The 12,868-nt window shown below is 36.1% G+C and overlaps 1 long non-coding RNA gene and 1 other non-coding gene across 2 annotated transcripts; both read left to right on the forward strand.

Annotated features, from left to right (window-relative positions):
* Positions 1-69: 69 nt before the first annotated feature.
* Positions 70-8,880, forward strand: LOC132530312 (uncharacterized). Its single transcript, XR_009543763.1, has 3 exons — positions 70-193; positions 1,938-2,169; positions 8,623-8,880. It is a non-coding gene; the product is annotated as an uncharacterized LOC132530312 (long non-coding RNA).
* Positions 8,881-12,129: 3,249 nt separating this feature from the next.
* Positions 12,130-12,236, forward strand: LOC132530945 (U6 spliceosomal RNA). The gene has a single exon (XR_009543952.1). It is a non-coding gene; the product is annotated as a U6 spliceosomal RNA (small nuclear RNA).
* Positions 12,237-12,868: the final 632 nt, after the last annotated feature.

Consider the following 12,868-nt stretch of genomic DNA (forward strand, 5'->3'; position numbering starts at 1 on the left):
GTTTCAAGCCACTGACTCAACAAGGAGGAGGGACTAAAAGAAAGGGGCGGGGAAGAGGAAAGGCGGGCAGGAGAGTGGAGAGGAGGCCGGCGAACGTGGACGGGTGGGGGAGAAGAAGCAAAGAGGAGTAACCAGCCCGGATAAAGCTGTACTTTAAATCTGCTGACTAGAGAAATGAAATAGCATTAGAGACGTGAGTTCCACTGCTTGTAGTTGCTCCTTACAAAAACAATTATGGGTTTTAGTTAGCGCTTTTTTCACCAAAAGTCCAGGGATGATAAAAAGCAGTGTATTTTAGAATATTACTACCTTTTCTAAAATTTTACTTACTGTAATATTACAGTAAATTAATGTGGTGGAAAAGAGTATAGCCAAGGCATACTTGTTGCCTATTGGCCAAGGTGTGTGAAGTTAAAGGTGTGTGTGAGTGAGTTATTTGATGAGCTAATTCCTTTCCTCTTAGTTTAAGTAGGGAGAGTGAACAGAGGAAATGGAGATGGGAGAGAGAAATGTCAGAAATGAACATTTTATGGTGGTATGCCCATCCCAAATCCACCTTCCATCCCCGTGACTGCTTCGAATTTTTTTCTTTACTGCAGTTTAGCAAAACCAATGTAGTTTTATGTAACAATAGTTATAACTGTATAATATATAATACATTTTGACTGTGAAAATCTTGATATCTAACCTCTGCCAGATCTCCAGGGAACTGAAGATTTATAATATCTCAGCCCCATTCATGCCAACTCACTAAAAATGAAATCTCTTTTGTAGTGAAATGTCAGGATATTTTTATGAAATACTCATATGTTAAGTTGGCATTAAGTGGGTCCCAAAACTATCAACCTTCCTTGAGACCATCTCCCTCTCTAAAACCCACTGGATAGTTTTCTGCCTGATGACCACAGAGGTCTGCATATAATTTTTATGTGCTTTTCCACTACTTCCATGGTCCTCCCTCTTCAGCACTCTGCATTAGGGTTTATAATAGCCTGAGTCATGGGGCCTCAATCTTAGAGTGGGTAGGTCCTTTGAGGACTCTCCAGATGCCATACTAGAGGGCTGTGGTAGGACAATTCCCATAAACTGGCTTCAGTGATGCTCCTGAGGTTGGGCAGGGAAATCTCTTGGCCATTATTCTCTGGAAACAAAGCAAACTCATCCAGCCTTAATACTCTTTCCTCTTCTTAGTAGTACAGATATCAGAAAGGGAGAGGATGGCAAATATTTTCTGATAGATGCCTCTCCCTAAGTTTCAATTCATTGAAGTAAGTAATAAAACACCTTTTGAAATGTTGTAGTGTTAAGACAGAGTTTTGCTCTCTTATTTGCTGGCTATGTTATTTCTAAGGGTACATTTTTCTTTATGTTAAAGAAGGGGAAAAAAGAAATGGAAATTATAATCTGACTTTCAAGTTTTCATGCTCAGCAATCCATAAATATTGTTTTGGTCTTGGATTTACATTGTCCTTTCCTTCAAATGAGTTTATTGTTTTGTCCTAACTATTTAATTTACGTAAATATTTGGTTTACTTTTGTAAAAGGATTTATCAAGTACAATGATTACTGAAATCATCCATTTTATTTTTAAAAATTTCCTAAAATGCTAATTCAGAATTAGTTACAAGAAAGAAAAGTTGCAATTGGCTATTCTATAACAGGGTTTTTTTTAAATGAAAAATTGTGTTTATTTCCAATTCTGTTAGGTGTATAAAATGAAATTGTTATCTAAGTATTCTGGAACCTTTTCTTTTAGTCTATTGCTTATGTGACCAACTGGAAAGAGAAAGACAGAACTTCTTTATACCAAAGTAAGTTACTCATGGAAATTGCTTGAACCATTTTCTAAGCCAAAGAGATTAGTCATAGCATTAGCCAGCAATTAAATAATAAGATCTCCCAACATATGGACTGTACTATATCTTTTATTTCTAAAGTGATTTCCACAAAATCTTTCATAAAAGATGAAGACATTCTATGTGATCTTCTCTTCTTTTGGAATCATGCCACCAAGATTTGATCCTATGAGTAAGAGTGCTCAAGAAGACCTGGGCCGCTGAATGGCTTCCTTGTTGGAACATTGACAACAGTTTCCTTTCATGGACCCCTCGAAGCTTCTCCAAATGTCTAGCAGCAACTCCTATTATACTTCATGCTGTAGCAGTGCTGGTGAGTTGTATTTTGACCAATAATATACATTTTTAAAAGTATCCCATTTATCTGACCTTAGAAGCTTATCTCCATCGGAATCTTTTGCAAAAATTGTGGGATAGCTTTTTTTAATGTTTTTCTCATATTCTTAAAAATGCCAATGCCATTTCATTAATATAAACACTGACTTTTCAGAACTGTATATTCTCTGACTGCCAGGCCCTGTCTATGCAGAAGAAATGGATGCGGCCTGATGTGCTAGGCAACACTGCTCTTTGAGAGATGAGGGACAGTCACTTAGAGTTCTGTCCTCTGCAGAATTTCTTTAGGTGCCACCATGAGCCAGGCCTTGGACTCCGTTTTATCCATGTTGCTCTGTGTATTGAGAGACACACATTATTGGCACAGTGAAGAGTAGACTATTTTTCAGAATCGTGCGAAGTATTTCTTAATATGAAAACCAACTGCGTTTTTTTATTTTTACCTTTGTTTCAAAATAGCAATTTTTGAAATTTTAAGAGATGAATGGATTAATTTTTAAGGATTTTGAGTGCTTATCTCACACAAACTCTGATGGATTACTCCCACTTCAATGCGTAGCATGGATGTTAAAAAATAATTGATGGATAAAGATTGAAGATTAGTAAGGAGAATATTGTAATGGTAGAGGAGTTAGTTAGTTATAAGAATCTGAACTAGGGTACTAGGAGTAAGAAAGGACAAGAAGGTAGATTTACCAGAACTTGATGATAGATTGAATGGGGAGGACAAGAGAGGAGTATGGAAACTGATTTTGGAGTTTTGATTGGGAAAATGTTACTAACACACACACAAAAAGGAAGTCCGGAGGAGGAACTGATTTACTGAAAGATATTTAATGATTTCAACTCGGAAAATTTGGTATGAAGAACTGAAACATCTTGGTGAAGATATCTGGCTGGCAGTTTCAAACATGGGCTGTGGAGTTCAGTTTAAAATTGCTATGAGGTGTGGGGTTTTACTCATAGAATTGCTATTTGAAACCACAGGTACAGGTATTATAACTGAGATGGTATGTAGGCAGTGTGCCAAAAAGACAGCACTCACACAGCCTCAGTGGATTTCCTCATTTAATACAGGCAAAGAAAAAGAATGAAGAAAGAGGCAAGGTAGAATCAGGTAAAGGGAAGTGGGTTTATTTGTAAGGAAAATATCACCCTGGTACTTGGGGGAGTCTTAACTTTGGATAAAAGGGCAGTTACTCCTTTCAAACAAGAGTGAATGAAGACCATAAAGGAAAAAAAAATGTTTTAAAGTAGAGAGTATGTGCTTTAGAAAGCTAAGGTTTAAAAGTAACTTCTCAAATAAAGTAGATGAGGTTATCAGCTGACTCTCAGATTAGAACAAGTTGATCAGAGTTGAAGTTTGCAATACCTCTGTGGGAATTCAAAGGCAGCTGTAGAAGAATAAAAGGAATATCAAAGACTGGGAGGGTCTAGGATGATTTTGTATTGGATTAAGATGGCATTGTCTTATGGATTTCCTTTCATTAACATCAGAATAATTCTAACCAGGTACCAAATTTCCATTTTATCTAATGTTTATTGGACTGTAAGGAAGGAGAAAAAGTTAATTTGCAACCCCAAAAGTATGCAAATTCGCAAATACTCTACCCAAATTGGTAAAACCAGCCAGAAAATGAGTTCTTAAAGTGACTGTTGGTCAACCATATTTCCTTTGGAATAGTGTAGATTTCCCAATATATTACCCACTTGTGCTAGAATCCTTTTTCTTTTTTTTTTTTTTTTTCTTTTTTTTTTTTTTTGCGGTACGCGGGCCTCTCACTGTTGTGGCCTCTTCCCTTGCGGAGCACAGGCTCCGGACGCGCAGGCTCAGCGGCCATGGCTCACGGGCGCAGCCGCTCCGCGGCATGCGGGGTCTTCCCGGACCGGGGCACGAACCCGTGTTCCCTACATCGGCAGGCGGACTCTCAATCACTGCGCCACCAGGGAAGCCCTAGACTCCTTTTTCAATAGATATATTTCTGGGGTCTGACAATTTACTTCGGAACTCCAGAGTACTCACTTAACTGAAACTTGCTTGCCATTTATTTATCATTCTGTCATCCTTGAGAGGGGTTTGAGGATAAAAGGTTGTCTCAACCTGGGTAAAATCTGAACTTATTCTCTAGCCTACACCTATTTCCAAGTGAATTTTTCTGTGAGGCTACACACAAAGTATTTGTCAAGGGAAGAATCTTTTGTGTTGTTTTGTTTAATGGGAAAGACTCCCAGCCAGTAGATAAATATGTCTTTGGCTCCACCTACTGTACAGAGTGAAAATCAGCATCAGAAGAAGTAACTGGTAAACCATTTATTTAATACTTTAACTTTGTTCACCTTTTTCATTAAGCATGGTTAATTTTTTGGATCATTTGTGAATATTTACATTAATTCATTTAGCAAATATTTATGTCTCAGGAACTATGCTACTGAGGGTTTGTTAGTTATGCAGGAAAGTGGTTACTGATATAAAAACAAGGTCCAATCTGTTGGAAGTTTTAGGTGACTTTTTAAATTCTTGGAGATTCATGTTGTCACCTACAACAAAACACTAGAGGCCAAGGTCAGCTCAATATAAAGTCAGAATATTATCACCCAGTGAAGTACAGCTTAAGGACATGCAAAGCTCTTTCAGACCAAAACCATCAACCTACTCATTCCCTGTAGAGGCTAGGTTTTCCATCATTAAGTTCCACCTTTGGATTAAGACACTGGAGTTTTAAGAAGGTGAAAATGGAGATGAAAGTATACTCTTGGAAAGGGTAAAAGAAAAATTAACAAAAATTAGTTTACCGTCGTGACTTACAAAGACAGTTTGAAAAGCCTGAGGATATAAATTCTTATGGGAATGAGCAGAAATGAATCAAGGGGCCTGTGAACTCACCTAAATTTGATAGAACTGACCTTTAGTTCTTTTTGGCACCTATTAGTGCACATCACAAAAGACTGAGGTGTATTAAAGCTACTCCCTCATGACACCAGTACCAGCTCAAAACAAAACAAGCTTTAGACCAAGTTTGGCTTCACATTTAGACACTTATTTAGTAAACATCTATTAGTAAGCAGACTCTAAACATTTCATACAACTTGCTTTGTATTCTCTACAATGTCCCAACTCTCTGTTCTTTTTAGGTGCTGAGACTACCACCTTGCATGAAAAGTTCTTTTTTTTTTTTTAATACATTTATTTATTTTTGGCTGCATTGGGTCTTCGTTGTTGCATGTGGGCTTTCTCTGGTTGCGGCGAGTGGGGGCTACTCATTGCAGTGTGCGGGCTTCTCATTGTGGTGGCTTCTCTTGTTGCAGAGCACGGGCTCTAGGTGCCCGGTCTTCAGTAGTTGTGGCACGTGGGCTCAGTAGTTGTGGCGCACGGGCTTAGTTGCTCCGCAGCATGTGGGATTTTTCCCAGACCAGGGATGGAACCCGTGTCCCCTGCATTGGCAGGCAGATTCTTAACCACTGTGCTACCAGGGAAGCCCGAAAAGTTCTTTTAAAGCAGAAGCGACAATATTGCAGAAACAGCACTTGATTGTAATAGAAGGACTCAGCCACCGGATATCCTCCCAACCAATGACTGGATACATGACCATTTGGGGGTCAAGTAAATAGTTTCTTAAATTCTGTTCATGCAAATGTCTCTAGATTATAGCCAATCTACGTAAACTGAATACCACTCATTTCACCAAGGAGAGGCTGTTTCTACCAACCATTATGCTAATTAACAAATCACTAATTTCATCAGTAAAAATCCATATCTGACATTCAGGATGCTAATTAGCAAATATCTGGTGTGTTTCAAAGACATGAATACAGAAGCACTTGTAGTCCTCTCTGAGGTGGCCTTTTTGATGTATGTTTGCCACCCATGCCAAGCCATGAATTCTTGATTAAGTACCCATACTCTACATGTAACTAACTCTGTATGCAACCAACCAACACACACGTTTATAGTACTGCATCTTTGCTGAAGTTTTTAAAAGTAAATTACAGACATCATAAAACAGGGAAACTGTGTATTGCTTTTATAGTGCAACTTAGTACCCTGGAAAATGGAATTAGCTCCTGGCTTCCTGGTGTTAAGAGATGGAAGCAAAAGCCATGAGTTGAAAGGAGATACCAGAAGAATTGGAGCATCTTAAGAACATATAGGGATATTTTAACAATTTTACATTTGAATGGCCCCATCTCAAGACGTTATATATCTACCTTTAAAAATGGCATAGCTATTTTAAATGCTTTTTGTTTGAAGTTAATATGTGTTCTTAATGCTTCATAATGCTTTCTAAATATTTGCTTCATAAGTAACTTGAATCCTACATCATGTGAAGTTCAGACTGATTCATATTCAGTGGGCTTTCCTTTGTGTTTCACGCTGACCCTCTTCAGTCCACCCCTGCACCCCTGTCATTTTCCTGGCCTTGGGCCACTCATGTTGAAATACCGACAGGAGGTTGTTATCACCTAACTTCTGATCTTACAAGCATCAGCAACAGTTGGTCTTCAGTATTCTCCTGGCAATCCTGTTTTATAAAATTTCCAGTCAAAACAGCAAACTTGATGTGTTTGGAAGATTCAGGTGACTTTTTAAATCTATTAGATGGGATTCATTCCAATAACTGATTTCCCCTCAATAATTTTAGTAGTTCTTTTATTTTCATTCTTGAATAAAGTATGAATGGATTTTAAATATTAAAGTTCAAAATATTAACGTGGAAAGTGAAAGAAATCAAGCTTTGATTATTATAGATTATAGAAGTTTTTTTTGTTTTTGTTTTAAATTCCAAAGCATTAATAGAGGCAATGGATATAACTCAGTGATATGATTCTCCTTTTACGGATTTCTATATAAAGAATTTCAGTAACTTTCTTGGCTTTTTATGAAACAGTTTATCCATTGGGGGAAAAGACTATAGGTTTGTGAATCAGACTTTTCAATTACACTCATCCATAAAAAGATAGCATATTGTGTGTTTCGACTAAATTCTAAATTATAGCCAGTTTTAACAGAAATTTTTAATGAATTGACCACTAAACCAGATAGGACATAGAATCAATCTTTATTTTAGACCTTAATTAGGCAATGAAAACTGCAAGTTTGGATTCAGGTTCAAGAAACATTTATGGAAACCCTATTATTTCTTTAATATTTTTGTGGTTTTACGTACAGGCAATTCTAATAAGTCAGATTCATTTGGAGGGGCTTCCGATATCCTTAAAAATGAAGACATGCCAAAGCCATATTATAAAATGCTTGATATACTTTGAAATTTAAATTAACTAGTTAATAACTTTAATATAAGCCCCCATAAAGATATATAACTTTGCTATTCATATCATAAATTACAGGATCTACTAAAACAGTATATAATTGCTTAATAGTTTATCATAAGGTAGGATGAGCTGGTAATGTTTAAAGATTCTTGATGAACATACTCTTCAAAATGTCAGTTTATCTCCTAACTATATGTATAATCTTATTTGGAAGTGATATAAAAACTTCACATTTGGGGCCCTTCCTGAATAGGAGGTCCAGACCAAATGGTCCTTCTGATAATGGCCTTTTTGTCCAGCCCCCGCTCTGTCCCCAGCCTCTGAGTGAAAGGATCTGCATTCCAGGCTAGAAGTTAGAACTCCTCTTTTGCCACTGACTTGATAGTTAATTTTGCTTTGGATAATTCCCTCTGCCTCTCTTTTGTTTTATACGAACTTTTTGATGTATAACATACTTAAAGAAGAGGGAACATATCCTGAATGTAAAGTTTGGAGAACTTTTGCAAATCAGATACACCTGTTTAACCAGCAGTCATATCAAGAAATGGAAAATTACATCAGTATCATCCCTGTAGCTTTCCTTGAAGGCCCTTCCTTTCATTAATACTTCCTCCATAAGCATAATCACTATTAATTCTTTACTATTTTTCTCCTTCTCTTTAATAATTAAGTTGAATCTTAAAGAATGTACTATTTTGTGTGTCTGGCTTTTTTGGGGGGATTATTAAAAACTTTATTATGATTATTAAAATAATGCTAATGTGTTAACTTATTTGTGTGTCTGCCTTCTTTCATTTTCATTCATATTCTTGCAGGTCGTCATAGATCATTCATTATTATTGATGTGTAATATCCCCTTGTATGACTATATCACAATTTATTTATCTTTTCTACTGTTAATGGGCTTTTGGGTAATTTCCAATTTGAGGATTTTATAAATAAAAATCCTCTGAACATTCTAGTACAGGTCTTTTGAGTTGTCTGTCATTTTGTAGGAGTTCTTTATTTATTCTGTCTATGAGTCCTTTGTCAGGTAAGTGTATTGTGAATAGCTTTTCTTTCTCTGGGTTGCCTTTTTACTTGCTTAACGGTTTCTTTTTGATTAAAAAAAGAATTGTAGATGTAATATAGTCTAAATTGTCAAATTTTCTCTCTACAGTTTGTACTTTTTAGAATCTTTTAAAGAAATGTTTGCCTCCTCCAACTAAAATCAAGAAGATATTCTCTAGGAACTCCCCTGGTGGTCCAGTGACCCTGCATTCCCAGTGCAGGGGGCCTGGGTTCCATCCCTGGCCAGGGAACTAGATCCCACATGCCACAAGTAAAGATCCTGCATGAGGCAACGAAGATCCCCTGTGCCACAACTAAGACCTGACACAGCCAAATAAATAAATAAATATTTTTTTTAAAAAAGATACTCTCATGTTTCCTTCTAAAGGTTTTACTGTTTTATCTTTCACATTTAGATCTACAATACCTGTGAAGTTGATTTTGTGTATGGTATAAATTAGGGGTCAGAATACATTTTTGTTGCTATAGAAATTCAGTCTACTCAGCATCATTTATTAAAAAGATCATCCTTTTCTCAGTATTATCTTTGTTGTGAATCAGGTGACCATACATATCTGGGTCTATTTCTGAACTCTGTATTTTGTTCCATTGGTCAGTTTGTTTATCTTTGCACCAATAACATGTTCCCTTAATTACTATACTTTTATGATAGGTCCTGATATATGATAATATAAGTACTCTAGCTTTGTTCTTCTTCAAGATTGTCTTGGCTGTACTTGGCTCTGCATTTCCATATGATTTTTTAAAACCATCTTCTCAGTTTTCACATACACACAAAGTATTTAAAAGATAAACAAGAAAATTGAACTGTTGGGATTTTGATTGAGATGGCATTAAGATGGTTCTATAGATTTTTATTCTGCCTTTATTTTCAAGGATATTTTTACTGGTTACAGATTCTGGGGTTGACAGTTTTTTCTTTAAGTATTTTCATGCATAATGTTCCACTCTTTTCTGGCCTCATAATTTATGAGAAGTGAGCTGATTAATTGGATTATTATTCTCTTATATGTAAAATGTCATTTTTCTCTTGCTTCCCCACAATTTGCTCTTTATCTTTCATTTTCAATAGTGCAACTACTGTAACTGAAAATTTCTGTCTTTCATCAGATTTGGGAAATTTTGGCCATTATATCTTCAATTAATTTTTTTCTATTATAGTTCCATTCTCATATCCTTTTTGAACCATTATGCATATAGAACCATTTGCTATCATCTGACAGATCTCTGAGGCTCTCTATTTTTTTCCTCTTCATATTGGCTAATTTCTTTTGATCTATCTTCAAATTCATTCTACTGTCATCTCCATTCCTCTAAGACCAACCATTGGTGATTTTTTTTAACATATTATATTTTTTGGTTCTAAAATTTCCATTTGGTCTTTCTTTTACCATTTTTATTTCTCTGCTGAGATCTCCTACCTTTTTATTCAATCGTGAATATATTTTGTTTTACTTCATTGAGGTAAGTTAAAATAGCCACTTTAAAACCTTTAATTTCTAGTACCGACACTTGTGTCATCTCAGAGTTGCTCTTAATTGGTTTTCTTTTCTATTGGCAATATGTTCCATTTATCTGGTTTCTCATATGTCAGGCAATTTTTCATTATACCCTAGGGATTATAAACGTTAAGTTGTTGAGATTCTGGATTCTATTATTTTCCCCCGATGTGTGTCATTTCTTTTGTTTTAGCAGGCAATTATCTTATTGGAATTTGTGTAGGATAAAATTATTTTAGATCTGGACTAGAACAGCTCTATGTTTATCTCCAGGGACATCTGGAAGTTTGGCACCTTATCCTGGCCAAGAAAAGATCAGTCAGCTAACTAATGATTTATAATATTCTGTTTTAAGTTCAAAACTTCCCCGGAGGCACCCAAGATCAGCTTGTTTATTGATGAATTACACCTGACATGACCATTTAAACTTTTGGGCTTGGCTTTTATACCCAGAAGAGCATAAAAGAGTCTGCCAGAAACTTTTGGGCAGCTCTCCTGAAACCAAGATTTATCAGAGAAATATTGGCAGTTCAATCCCAAGGTGAAATACATATTCATTTTGTGAACATAACAGACCCTGGGGAGCTGTGCCTGGAGGTTTCAAGCACCCTCAGTGCTTTTTTTTTTTTTAACTTTTTTTCCTCTCGACGTACCATATCCTCTGCCTGTAATAAAAGTCTTACATGAGTACAGTCATCCCTCGGTATGCACGGGAGATTGGTTCCAGGACACCCAGCAGATACCAAAATTCACTGATGCTCAATTACCTTTTATAAAATGACAGAGTATTTGCATATAACCTACCCACATCCTCTGGTATACTTTAAATCATCTGTACATTTACTTCTAATACCTGATACAATGAAAATGCTATGTAAGTAGTTATAAATACAATGTAAATGCTATGCAACTAGTTGCCTGTACAAGACAAATTCAAGTTTTGCTCTTTGGAACTTGCTGGAATTTCTTTTTTTCTGAATATTTTCAATCCATGACTGGTTGATTCCACAGATGTGGAGCCCACAGATAGAGAGGGCCAACTGTGTGCTCTGTGGAGTCTGATAAATTCTTTCAATTATCAATCTAGGCAAAATTGAAAATGCAAACTTTGTTTCTTGGGTGGCAGCTTTAGTCTCCGTTCAGTTCGATTACTACTGGCCAAGATGCTTTCTATGTTTCATGCATGTGTGGTTAATGGGTCAAAGATATGGGTAGGGAAGAATTTGATAACGCTCTTGTGATTTTTTTTTTCTTCCAGAGTTTACCTATTCTCACAGTTTTCTGGCTTCAGTATTCTGGTTTACCAGAGGCCATTTTCCATCATGTCCCCACTGCCTTCAGCACAATTTGCACCTGGTCTCAGGCTAAAAGTTTCAAAAAATGGGGACCCCACTTTTCTAGACAAGTATAATCCACTATAGTCGATCTTTTTCTGTTTACTTTCCAGTGCTTCACGTAGCTGCTATTTGTATTAGGTCCAGATTTTATGGTTGTTTTCTGTGGAGGATTCAGTCTGGTTTGATCTTATTCCATCATCATTAGAAGGGGAACTGCTCCCATAAGATTTTTCTATAAAAGGTGTCTTAAAAAAAAAAAAGCTGCATTTTAGTTTGTTGGGCACACAAAATCTATTACCAATCTTGAGCTAATGTAATGTTTAGAACCAGAGCATTTAAAGGAGAGGCTCCTCGGAAGAATAATCATGAATCCATTTTTTTTAAGACCGGGATGGTCAGAAAAATTATTTTTACCGAAAAAAATAAATAAAATTTTCCTCTCACCCCCCAAAAAGCTTCATCAGTTGACTGCTAGTTATAACTGAATGGTTTGGTAATGTGTTTGACTCTCTCACTACAGTCCTGGCATTATTGAACAATGACAAGTAGATGTCAATGAAATCTAGAAAGATTGCTATGTAACACAGGAACATAATCCCTTCTTCCTTTTTACCATGTCAATATGCTATCTCATTTAATCCTCATACTACTTAAATTAGGTAAGCATTATATATCTATTTAACAGACGATCAAACAGATATTCTGGGAAGTTAAGTAACTTGCCTGAAGTCACAGTACTAAATGATAAAACCTAGTCTAGTGCTCGCTTTGGCCGCACATATACTAAAATTGGAATGATACAGAGAAGATTAGCATGGCCCCTGCGCAAGGATGACACACAAATTCATGAAGTGTTCCATTTTTTTTTCCAGATTTTACTTTATTTTATTTTAATTACAAAAGCAAAGACATTGATAAAGCAAATACAATCTGCAATAATAAATACTTCTGCAACAGATGCTAAATATCATTAAATTATTATATAATTTAGACAGTAAACATGGTCTATTTTTGCTTCTTTAAAATAGAATACATTTGATCACATTTTTTTTTATACAGCAGGTTCTTATTAGTCATCAATTTTATACACATCAGTGTATACATGTCAATCCCAATCTCCCAATTCATCACCCCCTCACCCCCCCCACAGCTTTCCCACCTTGGTGTCCATACGTTTGTTCTCTACATTATGTGTCTCAATTTCTGCCCTGCAAACCGGATCATCTGTACCATTTTTCTAGGTTCCACATACATGCGTTAATATACGATATTTGTTTTTCTCTTTCTGACTTACTTCACTCTGTATGACAGTCTCTAGATCCATCCACGTCTCAGCAAATGAACAAATTTCATTCCTTTTTATGGCAGAGTAATATTCCATTGTATATATGTGCCACATCTTCTCTATCCATTTGTCCATTGATGGGCATTTAGGTTGCTTCCATGACCTGGCTATTGTAAATAGTGCTGCAATGAACATTGGGATGCATGTGTCTTA

This window comes from Lagenorhynchus albirostris, chromosome 12 (assembly GCF_949774975.1).
Source record: "Lagenorhynchus albirostris chromosome 12, mLagAlb1.1, whole genome shotgun sequence".
In the NCBI taxonomy this organism is placed as follows: domain Eukaryota; kingdom Metazoa; phylum Chordata; class Mammalia; order Artiodactyla; family Delphinidae; genus Lagenorhynchus; species Lagenorhynchus albirostris.